The sequence below is a fragment of the Aquarana catesbeiana genome, linkage group LG04 (assembly GCF_042186555.1).
Source record: "Aquarana catesbeiana isolate 2022-GZ linkage group LG04, ASM4218655v1, whole genome shotgun sequence".
In the NCBI taxonomy this organism is placed as follows: Eukaryota; Metazoa; Chordata; class Amphibia; order Anura; family Ranidae; genus Aquarana; species Aquarana catesbeiana.
In genome coordinates this window covers 361,826,001-361,838,803 of record NC_133327.1, presented here as the reverse complement: position 1 = coordinate 361,838,803, position 12,803 = coordinate 361,826,001, and positions in this window count along the sequence as shown.

Genomic DNA, 12,803 nt, shown 5'->3' with positions numbered 1-12,803 from the left:
AAGCGGAGTGTGGGACATGCCGTGACATCTTCCATTCCAGATCCTGAACTAGATACAGCCACACACAAGCTGGTTCCCAGTGATTGGGTCCTGATAAAGAAGTTTGTGAGAAAACATACTTTTGAACCCAGATACGATGGTCCTTTCCAGGTTCTCCTAACAACTGCCACATCAGTCAAGGTGGCCGGGAAGAACACGTGAACACACTCCTTTCACTGCAAGAAAGTTCCTGAACCTGAGGAAGAGGCCGAAGGGACCAAATAATGATTCTGTATATCCTTTTCATAGTAATCATTGCTCAGGCACAAGAGATAGCCATCAAACAAAAAGATGGTATAACACAATTCTGGTATAACTCATCCAATACACATGTTGCCACTTTTATATCCTCTTATGAACAGATAATTCCAGGTACTATGTACAAGATCTGGTCCTGGGATGAAGCAGTAAGACCCATGACTGTGTATGTATGCATCACTGATACCTATTGGGGTAACAACTGTGATTCTGCGGGAGCAGTGGGTTGGAACACTGGGGTTAAAAACTGGGGGTACAAACCTGAAATCGCCCAAAATAGGAAAGACGAAAATGGGAAGTCACTCTTAGAATGACAATCAACAAACACACAGATCAGTATTACACCAAAGAGTTCAGGCTGACCATTGAGAATCCTAGCCCAGAAGACAGTGGGACCTATGTTCTGGGCCTATGGTGGGGAAGTGGGTATCCCGGGTTTAGAAAGCCTTTCCAACTGAAAGATATGTTCAATAACCCAGAGTGGGGAGTTCCCCAATCCACATCTAGCTTAAACCCCCTGAGGCCCCATATACAGACATTAAAGGACATGGCGGCCATAGCAGACCCTACCTTTGAGGATACTATGGCTGCAGAAACCGGGTTCTCAGATGTGTCCTCAGCCTGTTTACCAACACAACCACTGACCACTCCCTGTGTGAACATTTGAAGAAGGAATATCCCATAGTTACCAAGACCCCCAAGCCAGGAGAAGGTATCACCATATATCCTGGCAATTACACATGCTATGGACGGTATCAGGGAGTGGGGAAACCTCTTGGGAATTTCACTAAAGGTTACTGTGGATCTTATAGTGAGGTGTCTGCAGATCTAGTGCAAAATCAAGTCCAGTCTTTGGGAGACATGTACTGGATCTGCGGAGATGTGAAAATTAGAAGCAGATTGACAGGACAGTGTACAGGAGAATGTGCATTGGCCAAGGCCATAATGTCTCTACATATTCTCTCAGAGAACCCAAGGCCAAATACAAACAGCACACCCCGACCTAACAGGAGGCGTAGGAGTGCCCCAGCAGGAAGCTTTGACCCTCATGTATACATAGATGCCATAGAGGTCCCTAGAGGGGTCCCAGATGAGTTCAAAGCAAGAGACCAAGTAGCAGCAGGATTTGAGTCCCTGATCTCCATCATCACTGTAAACAAGAATGTAGACTGGATAAATTACATCTACTACAACCAACAAAGGTTTGTTAATTACACCAGAGATGCATTCCGAGGTTTAGCCGAACAACTAGAAGCAGATTCACATATGACCTTCCAAAACCGTATGACCTTAGACATGGTCCTAGTTGAAAAGGGGTGTGTGTGTAAGATGTTACCTGAAATGAGTACATGCTGTACTTATATCCCAGATAACACAGGTCCAAATGGTAAAGTGACTTTAGCCATCCAGAAGCTTGAGGATTTGTTCAAAGAATTAAAAAAGAATTCAGGGCTCTCCAACCCCTGGGATCAGTAATTTACCTGGATAAAGGGGAGATGGCAGGGAATTTTAACACAGATCGGAATAGCCATTCTGATAATTCTAGTGACCCTAGCTGTCATGGTCTGCTGTGTTCTTCCCTGCTTTAAGAAGTGTGTAGAAAAAGCTGTTGCCCAATCTACTCCCATGTTTGTGAACCAGGAAATACCAGATGATGATGAAGATTATGTAAGACTTGTTGATGATTCTGTGTTACACTCCGTTACTGTCACCTCCTCCTGAGATGCATAGGATTACAGGGACAGACAGGACCTGATTGCCCCTCCAAGCTGTATCGAGGGGGGTAGTGAGTTAGTGAGTTAGTCACTGCTCTTTTCTATATACAACTGAAAAGAGTTGCAGAGGAGAGGGCTAGGGTAGTGAGTAGTACTTTTAGTATGTTAGTATGAGGGACAGTTTGAAATAGACAGCTTCAAGGGGGGACTGTAATGGATGTGATCATGGTGAACTGTCTATTCCAATACCTGCTTTATATACCTAACACATATAAACTCAGCTTCTATGCTTATTGAGCCTTAAGACATTTACAGATATTCTGCAAAGCTCAAAGCTTGCTTAGGAACTGGACTGACTGCAAAGAGCTAACAAAAAGTTTGCGCCTGCTTCCCAGAATACATTCAGAATATAACAGCATAACACAATGAAGCAAGAGAAGCAAGAGAATGCTGCAAAGTGCTGCAAAAACAATTATTCGCTTCTGCAAATGTGCACCAGCTAAAAGCCAAAACGTTGTCATGTTCCTTGCACTATATGTATTTTTGTACTTGTGGTTTGTATGTGCTAGTCTATCTGACGTATCTCAGAACTTTAATGGAATTGTATAAAAATCTTAAGAAGCGGAAATATTAAACAGAAGTAACTTTTCCACTGAACTTGTGTCTGTCTCAGTGTGAGCTTACTTGAAGCATGCATGCTTTTGTATTCAACAATCTGATCGGGGGTAGATATAATAATTTCGGAACTTTTGTTCTGAATCCAAAATAGCAGAATGTATTTTGGGGTGTAATTTCACATATGCCCACGGCATGTTTGAGCAATGTATCATTTAGTGACAACTTTGTGCAAAAAAAAAAAAATAGTAATTTTCCCGCAACTTGTGGCAAAATATAAAATATTTAATGGACTCAACATGCCTCTCAGCAAAAAGTTGTCTTCTTGACAAGTGTCTTCTTTCCAAAATGGGGTAATTTGGGGGGGGGGGGGGGGGGGGGTTGTGCCATCTTGACATTTCAGGGCCTCTGAAACTGTGGGAGGACATACGGAAAATGCCTCCCATGCAGCCAGCTCAATGCATTTACATTGGGAAGTTGGGCCACAGCACCGTCTGGAAACAGAAGGGCTGTGATGATCTCTTTGTGGAATTTAAGGAAGGATCCAGTTCATCCTGAAGCTTTGTATGGAACAAAAGCGTTCAGCAGAGCCAGTTGGAATAAATATACAGACAATTTTTCGTACCAGCGTCTGGCCTTACGGGCAATTAGGTACGGCGCCAACAACTGGTCGTTGAGGTCCACCCCTTCCATATTAAGTTTATATTCGTGGACACAGAGGAGTTTCTCCATAACACCAGTCGCCGTAGGAATTTGGACCGCCGTGTCTGCGTGAAGGGAGGACAGAACGAAAACATTCTTATTATCCCTCCAATTCTCAGCGAGCAAATTATTACACTTCAAGCAGGCTCTCTCCCTCAGCCTAAGACCACTGGCTAAAAAGAATGATACCAAGATGATACCTAAACCTGCAGGCATCATTCTAGTATAACCACTCAAAATCCAGCAACATACCAGTACGTTGCTGGTCCTTGTTGGGCATATATTGTAATCTTTTTTTTTCATGCAGCCTGTGGGCTGAACGAAAAAAGATTGATCGGTGGGTATGCCCACCATTAGAATACCGCCCTTCATTCACCCACTTCTAATGATGGGCATACATGCACAATTTTTTCTTTTAACTGTGGTGGGGAAATTACCTCCTACAGCGCTGGAGTCACTGATTTTCGCATCATGAGAGCAAATGCTGTTGCTGTCAAGATAGATAAATCAGTGCTGCAGCTGAATTGCATACCTACCTGAAAAGCAAATAATGGTAACAATAAAACTCAATAAAACAACAACAATCTGTGCCAAAAAAAGAGTAAAAAATATATGCCGAAGCATGGGGCAAGCCACCCCTAATGTTAGGGGCAAATCGCCCCTCCACCCCTGCCCCTGTGCTTCGGCATATATGCTCTTTTTTTTTTAACTGTAGTGGTGAAATCACCTCCTACAGGGCTGGAGTCGCTGATTTATGTATCGTGAGAGCAAACGGTGTTGCTGTCAAGAATTGCAAATCAGTGCTGCAGTTGAATGGCATACCTGAAAATAAAATAATGGTTAACAATAAAACGCAGTAAACAGTAAAGTATAAAATAATTACATACCTGAAAAGCAAACATGATAAAACATAGTAACAATACAACATTGCAGTTAAAAAATACAGTAAAACAGAGCAGACTAGAGAGAGAACAATAGAGAGAGAATAGAGAAAGAAAAAAACGACAACTATTTTTGGCTTTTTTATTTTATATTTTTTTTGTTTTTTTTTCACCTTTTTTTTTTTTTAACACTTTTATTTGTAACTGGGGTTGTAGTGGTTGTAACGGTTGTAGTGCTTGTAATGGTTCTGTTCCATGTTTGGGTCTCTAAAAATGCAATGGCATCTTTGGAGACCCTGTGTAAGGGTGTCCTAGTCAGTGCAGTGCTGTACCCTACGCTAATACTGTGTGGTAGCATTCAAAACATTCACCAATGCAAAGACCAGGATGGTCAGGACAGGAGGGACAATAATAGCAGGCGTTGCGCCTAAATCCATGCTTGCTACAGACATGACATCTTTGGGGTGATCGATTGGTAGGGGTACCAGGGAGGACATACGGAAAATACCTCCCATGCAGCTGGCTCACTGCATTTACATTGGGAAGTTGGGCCACAGCACCGTCTGGAAACAGAAGGGCTGTGATAATCTCTTCCTGGAATTTATGGAAGGATCCAGTTCGTCCTGAAGCTTTGTATAGCACAAAAGCGTTCAGCAGAGCCAATTGGAATAAATATACAGACACTTTTTTGTACCAGCATCTGGCCTTATGGGCATTTAGGTACGGCGCCAACAACTGGTCATTGAGGTCCACCCCTCCCATATTAAGGTTATATTCGTGGACACAGAGGGGTTTCTCTACAACACCAGTCGCCGTAGGAATTTGGACCGTCGTGTCTGCGTGAAGTGAGGACAGAACGAAAACATTCTTATTATCCCTCCACTTCACAGTGAGCAAATTATTACACTTCAAGCAGGCTCCCTCCCCCAGCCTAAGACGGAAATCTACAAGCCACTGGGGTAAGCTCCGCCGATTAGATCACACGGTGCCACATGCCCCAATTCCATGATCAAACAAGTGACTAAAAAGTGGCACGCTCGTGTAATAATTGTCCACACACAAGTGGTATCCCTTTCCAAATAACGGTGACACCAAGTCCCACACAATCTTACCAGCGCTCCCTATTTAGTTATCTGGCTCTACATAACCATCTCTTCCTCGTAAACCAAAAAACTATATGTATAGCCTGTTGCCCTGTCACAGAGCTTATTCATCTTAACCCCATGTTTGGCACGCTTGCTGAGAAGATACTGTTTGAATGACAAGTGGCCAGAAAACGTAATCAGGGACTCATCAACGCAGACAACGTGATTGGGAGTAAAACAAGGCTGCAAACTGTTGGTTGAAGTGGTTGACGAGGGGCCAAATTTTGTAGAGCCGATCATATTCAGGGTCACCGCAAGGACGACAGAGTTCATTGTCATTGAAATGCATGAACCGCAAGATCTGCTCGTATCGTGTCCTGGTCATGGAGGCAGAGAACACGGGCATATGATGAACTGGGTCAGTGGACCAATATGACCGCAACTCAATCTTTTTAGTAATGCCCATGAGGAGGGATAGGCCCAGGAAGGTCTTATATTCGGAAACCGTAATAGGTTTTCAATCTCTGGCAAGGGTCACTTTGGTCCACAATAGATCTATAGAGATCTTCCATGAAAAACAGCGAATAAAAATCAAGTGACGTAAAATCAACTATTTCCACCTGAATCCGGGTTGGCCAGTGAATGGGGGAGAGTATGGGTGCTGCAGAAGTGGTGGGCTCCCAATTCGGATTGGCAAATGCAGCAGGAAGAGCACTATGGGCTTGACGGGACTGTCTTTGTCTTCTTGGTGGCTGCGGGACACTAGTTGTGCTAGCCACCTCACCATTTAAACTGCACTTATGGGACTCGCCACGTCACCACATGATACTGCAGTGCTGGTTTGACTACGACCAGGATGTACTAGGCCGTGGTGCTTGCCAGTTCACCAAAAGGTGAACTAGTACTGACTCTCTGCTCCATACAAGAGTCCTGCGGTTCTCGCACCTCAACAACAGCAGAAGAACGGGTAGGGTGGCAGGGACCACAAGTCCATCTTCAGAGCTATCTGTGAGGGTGCCGCTGCTGTCTACAGGATCATGTTCTGAGCCTGAAGCTGACAGGATGGGTGACTTCCTCTTCACTATCTGTCATGCTCAGAAACGTGTAGGCCTCTTCACTAGTATACCTTTGATTTGACATTTTGGTCTCTAAATTTACTGGTACACTAGTGAGACTCACAGGAAAAAGAGCTCCTGACTGTCAGCGACTGATTCAAATGCTACCAAAAAAACTGTTAGCATTCGCAGGGATCAGGCCTGACTCTGCGAACGCTGCAGTTATGTGTTTAGTGTTTGGTGAGTGACAGTGATCGATTGATACTGCACTTGGGTGGGCTGGGCTGGACTGGGCGGAGAGCTGAAACACAGGTGCTAGCAACTATCGGGGCTGATCCCGCTAACACAGCATTTTTGGGAACCCTCAACTGCTGGGGATGCTTGTATAGATCTGATCAGATATTGATCTGTTCAGACACTATACTACTAAAGGGAGGTGTATGGTGCGTGCGTGGGTGTTAGCACTACTGGCACTAATCTGACGCTGCCTGGGGCGATGCAGACCCTGACTGACACTAAGACCCCTTTCACACTGCCAGCATTTTTCAGGCACTACAGCGCTAAAAATAGCACCTGTATAGCGCCTGAAAAAAGCGGCTCCATTCACTCCAGTGTGAAAGCCCGAGGGCTTGCAGGGCGTCACAAAAAGTCCTGCCAGCAGCTTCTTTGGAGCAGTGAAGGAGCGGTGAACTCACTGCTCCTCCACCGCTGCTCCCCATTGAAATAAATGGGGCAGCGCTGCGATAACAGCGGAGCAGCGTTTTGCCGGTGGATTTAACCCCTTTTCGGCCAAATAGTGCAGCTAAAATGACAGTAAAGAGGCACTAAAAATAGCGCTGCTTCACCGCCGACACCCCGTGTCTCGGTGTGAAAGCCATCTTAAACCTAACTGATATCACCCACTGGGTAATCAGGGGGTTATACCTTTATTTAGGTAATATACAGCAGGTACCCTGACGCTAAAAAAAAATAACTAACCAGCGTCACCCGTAACACTAATATGGTGATCACTGGTGATGGGTGGTGATCAAGGGGGTAAAACTTTATCGGAGGGTTAGGGGGGTACCCCAAAGCTACCTGGGCCTACCACTAACTGCCCTAATACTGATTAGTGTCACAAATGACACCAGTACAGTGATCAGTGGAAAATCTGACAACTGCACTGGGTTATACAGTGACAGGGGTTGAAGGGGTTAACTGGGGGGGTGATCGGGGGTGACAAGTGTACCTACATGTACTGGTGTTAGTGTAGTGTTGGTGCAACTCACGGTAAGATGTTCTCTCTCCTCTCTGGAACAAAAAGGATTCCACGAGGAGAGATGACATCACTTCCCCTGCCTGTGTTTACACTTACACAGGCAAGGGAGGTTTTCATTCGCCAGAACCGATTAGCAGGTCAAGGCCATAAATCATATGCCTGGACCAGAAGATTGATCAGTTCTGGGTCGAATCCGATGGTCGCGAGCATGGCGGCTAGAGCGCGCCCAGTACAGGTACAGGATCTCGCGCAGCTGAGTCCTTGTGCCGCAGTAAATGTACACAACACAGTCGGCAAGTGGTTATGGGACTAAAAGCAGAATTAACACTCCACTTTCACAAATAGGGATGAGCCCGATGTTTGAGTCAAACGCAAGTTCATTTGTTCGTAGAACAAACAAATATATGGGGTGCTCGCGGGACGTTCGCCCGCCGCCGAGCGCCCCATAAAGCACTGTGAGATCGCAGTGCATTGAAGGCTACTGATTGGCCAAAGCATGCACCTGACCTGTATGCTTTGACCATTTACAGCGAGATGTACAGTGAGAGCCATGATTGGCCAAAGGCAGGGCGCCCCACACTATATAAGGCTACTTACACGGCGGCCGTGTATAGCGTGAATTAATGGAGAGAGATTAGGCAGGGTAGTTAGTGGATTGAGCGTGCAGTTAGTGTAGTCTATATAATACAGTGCAGAGTATATAGTGCAGTCAGTAACGCAGTGCAGTGTATATATAGTGCAGTCAGTGTAGTGTATATAATGCAGTGCAGAGTATATAGTACAGTCAGTAACGCAGTGCAGCTTATATAGTGCAGTCAGTGTAGTGTATATAATGCAACGCAGAGTATATAGTGCAGTCAGTGTAGTATAATTAATACAGTGCAGAGTATATAGTGCAGTCAATGTATTGTATATAATACAGTGCAGAGTATAGAACGCAGTGCAGAGTATGTAGTACAGTCAGTGTAGTGTATATAACGCAGTGCAGAGTATATAGTGCAGTCAGTAATGTACTGCAGCGTATATAGTGCAGTCAGTATAGTGTATATAATGCAGTGCAGAGTATATAGTGCAGTCAGTCAGTGTAGTGTATATAATACAGTGCAGAGTATATAGTGCAGTCAGTTTAGTGTATAGAACACAGTGCAAAGTATATAGTGCAGTCAGTGTAATGTATATAACGCAGTGCAGAGTATATAGTGTAGTCAGTGTAGTGTATATAATGCAGTGCAGAGTATATAGTGCAATCAGTGTGGTGTATATAATACAGTGAAGAGTATATTGTGCAGTCAGTGTATTGTATATAATACAGTGCAGAGTATATAGTGCAGTCAGTGTAGTGTATAGAACGCAGTGCAGAGTATGTAGTGCAGTCAGTGTAGTGTATATAACGCAGTGCAGAGTATATAGTGCAGTCAGTGTAGTGTATATAATACAGTGCAGAGTATATAGTGCAGTCAGTGTAGTGTATATAGTGTAGTCAGTGTAGTGTATATAGTGCAGAGTATATAGTGCGGTGCAGAGTATATAATACAGTGTATTGAAGTGGTTAAGGTAAACCCTATGACAGAATTAAGAAAAAATCCCATTGGGCCCCCCCCCCCCCCCTAATCCATCCTAGGGCATTTGTGTCTGGTATAGGTTTTAAGGGGAACTCCACACCAAAATTAAAAAAAACAAAACAGCGTGGCCCCCCCAATATCCATACCAGGCCCTTTGGGTCTGGTATAGATTTTTGTTCCAATAGTTTTTATTACATTTTCAAAACAGCATACAGAACATTATGCTCAGATATTCATCAGAAGATTGTTGAAACAAGGATGCAATATACAATATGATCAGTGGCCCTTATCAAATTCATATTAACAAAACATAGTAAGAAAGGTTATATTTTGGCTAGTGAGACTTCCTTGTCCCCTGAGAGCATCCTACAAAACCATATATTCCCCCTCCCCCTCTCCTCCCTCCATCAATATGGTATAACGGAACCAACGTATAAAAAAGTGAGGGAGTGGAAAAGAACAAAAACAAAAAAGGGAAAAGAAGAAATGAAGAATTAGACAGAGTAGAACAGAGTGGGATGGGTCCCCCCCAGGCCCCGGCCTCTCATCACAAATAAGACAGCATTCAGGGAGCTTGGAGATAAGCAATCCAGGGATTCCACACCTCAAACCTAGCTTGCTTATCTTGCTTTATAATGGCCATTTTTTCATTGATCATAATCCAGGACACCTTGTGTTTCACCAAGGTAACATTGATTACAGGCGATTTCCATGCACATGCTATAGTTTCGCTAATTCTCCGCTAGGAGAATTAAAAATATGCAAGATGGTAGATGTCTGGAGATCTCCTCTGACAGGTCAGTAAACAACCCTGTTTTGGCTTCTCTAGGTATATTTTGTCCTGTCACTGAGTAGATCAGGTTGAATATTCAGATCCAAAAACATTGGACCTTCGGCAAGACCACCAGACATGATTCATATCTCCAACCTGCCCGCACCCCTGAAAGCAAAGGGGTGAAGTAACGGGGTATAGTTTTGCTAGCCTTGTAGGGACAAGGTACCAACACGCTAGCACCTTATAGTTTGTCTCTACCAATGAGGTGTTGAGTATGCCTTTGTGCACCAACGGTTTTCAAAAAAGGTCCTAGTGGTTATATCCACCTGTTTTTTCAACAAGGTTCTCATGCAATGGATAATTTGGTACAGGCGATAAGTCTCTGTGGGGGGCATTTGTAAGGTTTCCTTGAAATAGTTAAGTTTCATCCCCTTATTATCTATAAAGTGAGCACTTCTGTAAAGACCCTTATTGATCCACCATGTGAATTGAGTGATCTGTTGGCCTGGTAGGAAGTGAGGGTTATTAAAAAGTGGGGCTGCTGGCAGATGGGGGATTTTAAGGGGTGTAACCTGCATTCTGTGTCCCACAGATGCAAAGAGTGGGATAAAGACAGGCTCAACACCGCCCAATGCTCCTTCGCAGGGAGCCACATTAGAAGATCCAATGGAATGGTCGGACTGGCTTGCGCCTCTAATTGGACCCAGTCGGGTCTGTATCCTTCAGCAAAAATTTGGTATAATTGGACCAGTTGTGCCGCCCTATAGTATTGCAAGAAATGTGGGACTCCCAGCCCACCTCGTCATTTTGACCTGTATAGGGTAGAACAGGCCACCCGCCAACCATCCTTATTCCAGATAAATTTATATATCAGAGACTGTAACTGCCGGAAGAAAACAGAAGGGACTGGTATAGGAAGAGATCTAAAATAATATAGTATGCGAGGGAGAACTGTCATCTTGACGGACGCTATTCTACCCATCCAGGAAAGATCATGGGTTTGCCAGGTCTGCGGGTAACGTTCTGTAGCCTCGTATAAAGAGGTCAGAGGTCAATTTAGCTCCTGTGTACACCATTTAAAGGAGAAAGTTTGCCGTACAGAATTTAAGACCCCATCTGGGATGTTTATATTGAGAGCTTCCAATTTTAGCTGATTGACCTTTAATCCAGAGATGGCTCCAAAGTCAGATAGCAGGGAAAATAATTTGGGTAAGGTTGTGATAGGGTGCGATATGAATAGCAGTATGCCATCTGCAAATAAGGCACATTTATGTGTTTTGCCACCACTTTCAATGCCATGAATATTGGGATTGGATCGAATAGCTATCGCCAATGTCTCAATAGCAATTACTAAGAGGAGCGGGGAAAGAGGACACCCCTGCCTAGTTCCTCTCCGGATGTGCAAAGGGTCCGATGTACGACCATACCCAATAATGTTAGCCAATGGAGTTGAATATAAAGCGCCAAGTAAGAAATTTTGGTCCACAGTTCCATTTCCTTAGGATATGAAACAGAAAAGGCCAGGATATTGAGTCAAAGGCCTTGTGCAGGTCCAGTGACAAGAGCATGCCCCGTCTATCAGCTGCACCATCCCAGTTAGATCGCAAGACAGAGATCAGATCTACCGCTCGTCTAATCTGATCTGCGGCCTGTCTCCCTGGTACAAACCCAACCTGGTCAATGTGAATATATTGTGATGGAAAGTTATTGATTTGCATATAGTTTGATCACAAGTTTTAGGTCATTATTGATCAGAGATATTGGGCAGTAATTGGCTACATCAGTATGGTCCCTGTCTGGCTTAGGTAATAAACATATATTAGCTTTGTTAGGGTTTGCGTCAAGGTCCACGTCATTCCGTATTGCCATAAAGAACTGTAGGACATGGGGTGCTAACTGAGTTGCAAATTTCAGGTAATGTGCCGTGGAAAAGCCATCCGGCCCTGGAGTCTTAGAGGTCATAGCTTGTTTGATCACCTCCAATACTTCTGCTATAGTGATCTCCTTCTCCAAATTCTCCCGATGGGAGTCTGAGAGAGAAGGGAGAGTGAGATCATTAAGAAAATTGTCTAAGGCTCCAGTTGATGCATTCTCCTGTTCACCATACAGCGAAGAATATCGTTCATGAATCAAATCCATTACCGTCTGTGGATCCTGTGTCAGAGATGCTATTTGAATTAGCCCCTGATCGTGGCTTTGTGAGCCGCCCAATTGATCACTGGGGAGGTGTCCTCAGGATTATTTGAGGCAAAATATTCTTTAAGATTTTGTTCTATGTCAAAACAGACTGATGACTCAGAAGTGATTCATTCAGTCTCCAAGGGGCGGGACCCTTGTTCACTGCTAAGGTATCACACGATGTCCAAAGCAAGGAGTGGTCTGACTAGGTCCCGTCCACTATTTTGCTTGCCCGAAAGAGAGGTACCCCCTCAGGGTTCATAAAAAAGTGGTTGATTCTAGAGTAGGTGTGATGCACGTTGGAAAAGAACGTATAGTCTTTCCTGGAAGGGTTGAGTTCCCACCATACCTCAATCAAATTGTGATAATGGAGCATTTTAACCAGTTTGGAACTGATTTTGGGATAATGCCTAGAGGAAGACGATGATCTTTTGGTCTTGTCAAAAATAGAATCTAGGGCCACGTTGGAATCTCCCGCAAAAAGTACCATCCCCCTCAGGCCCGGGGACAGAGCATGCAGTAGAATTTGAAAAAAAGAAAGTTGGCCTGTGTTAGGGACATAGCATGAGATTAAGGAGATTGGAGAGCCTTATAAAAGCCCTACTAACAGCAAGTAGCGTCCTTCCAGGTCGCAAATCTTCTTTTCAAACGAGAAGGATACACGTTTAGAAAAGCAAATT